Genomic DNA, 1,399 nt, shown 5'->3' with positions numbered 1-1,399 from the left:
AGTATTTTCACAGACACCTATGGTTACTATTTTATGTGCTTACTAATGATTCATGTATCTTCTTTTTTGAAATGTCTGTTTTGAAATCATGTCTTTTCTCCATTTTTATTTACTTATTTTTTTTCCTAGAAGTTATCAGCATTTATTTCCTGGGTCCTAGTTATCACTTATCTTGGTCGAAAGGACAGAGAGTTGATCAGACAGTTTTGAGCACAACAGCCCTTCTCTAGAAATGGATCTGTGGAGCTCCATGAGGGAACAGCAAAGCTGCATAGATGGCCAGTTTAGCTTACAACGCCTTCTAAAAAAAGAAAAAGAAAAAGAAAAGTCAGCTCCCTCCCTCTCTGCTAAAAAAAAGGTTTAAAGTTTTTAAAAAGTTTAAAAGTGTTTTTTTAAAAAAGGGGTACGAAGGTAATGACCCAGAAGGTTGAACATGGAGAAGCGGAGACAGAGCTGGGATGTGGTTGCTGCCCAGGCCGCCTGTGGGGGCACATTCCTGGTGGTGGTGGTGGGGGGGGTGGGTTGTTTACCCGGGTGCCCACTGAATAAATCTCATCCCGCAGCCACAAGGTCATGAAAGTGTACCAGTGCAAGATGAGAGGTGGTGGGCAAGTGGAACCTGAGGGTGCCGGTGGAGAGCCTTCCCGGGGTAGGGGCCTTAGTGGCCTCTGGGGGTGCCTTTTCACTCTGGCCTGGCCTGGCCTGCCTGAGACAGGGGCACAGAGAAGAGGCAGCCGGGCCAGTGTCAGGGCTCCCTGACCAGGCAGGGACAGCAGGTGTCTCTTCCACCCTCCATGGGCATATCAGACTTAAGACAAGGTGGTCTCATTGTTGCTCTCAGGCTGGTTGCTAGCTTCTCTGTCTGGGGTGTCTGCCTCTGCCTGTCCATCTGCCCCCTTGAGTGCCAACTCGCCCATGTCTTCTGCCAGCTGCACTGCACTCACACTCACAGCCTCCGAATCCCCCTGGATGTCAAGACCTTGTTCCAAAGGCCTGGCCTGGTCTGTCACAGGATATGCAGACCGAGTAGGAAGACTTGACCCCCATCATGCCTGTTTAGTTTCTTTTTCTTACTTGGCATCTCTTCAGATTTTCACCGTTGACCAATCAGTATGGAAATTCTGGAAGGCTCAGTAGCCCTGAAGCAGCCCGACTTGGGCAGGTATTTATTTGGTGGTAGGGGTGGGGGATGGGGTAAAGGGCTCATGTAGGAGCTTGAGTAATTCTCCTTCCTCTGCCATCAACCCTTTCTATCATTTCACTTTGAGCCTTGTTCCTTTTCTTCTGGAGAGATTTGGTAATGAAGCCTTCACTCTCAGCTCCAGGCTGGTTCTTTTCTCTATTAACAAAACAAAACAAAACAAAACAAAACTGGTTGTCTTTTGTTATTGATTTAGAG

The 1,399-nt window shown here is 47.7% G+C and overlaps 1 pseudogene; it reads right to left on the bottom strand.

Moving 5' to 3' along the window:
* Positions 1 to 809: 809 nt before the first annotated feature.
* Positions 810 to 1,050, bottom strand: LOC124514640 (cAMP-dependent protein kinase inhibitor gamma-like; annotated as a pseudogene).
* Positions 1,051 to 1,399: the final 349 nt, after the last annotated feature.

Source organism: Lynx rufus, unplaced genomic scaffold (assembly GCF_022079265.1).
Source record: "Lynx rufus isolate CCGP_SWC_20201006 ecotype Redwood Valley unplaced genomic scaffold, mLynRuf1.p SCAF_2, whole genome shotgun sequence".
Taxonomy (NCBI): domain Eukaryota; kingdom Metazoa; phylum Chordata; class Mammalia; order Carnivora; family Felidae; genus Lynx; species Lynx rufus.
The sequence above is the reverse complement of the archived record's forward strand: the minus strand, read 5'-3'. Positions and strand labels throughout refer to the sequence as shown.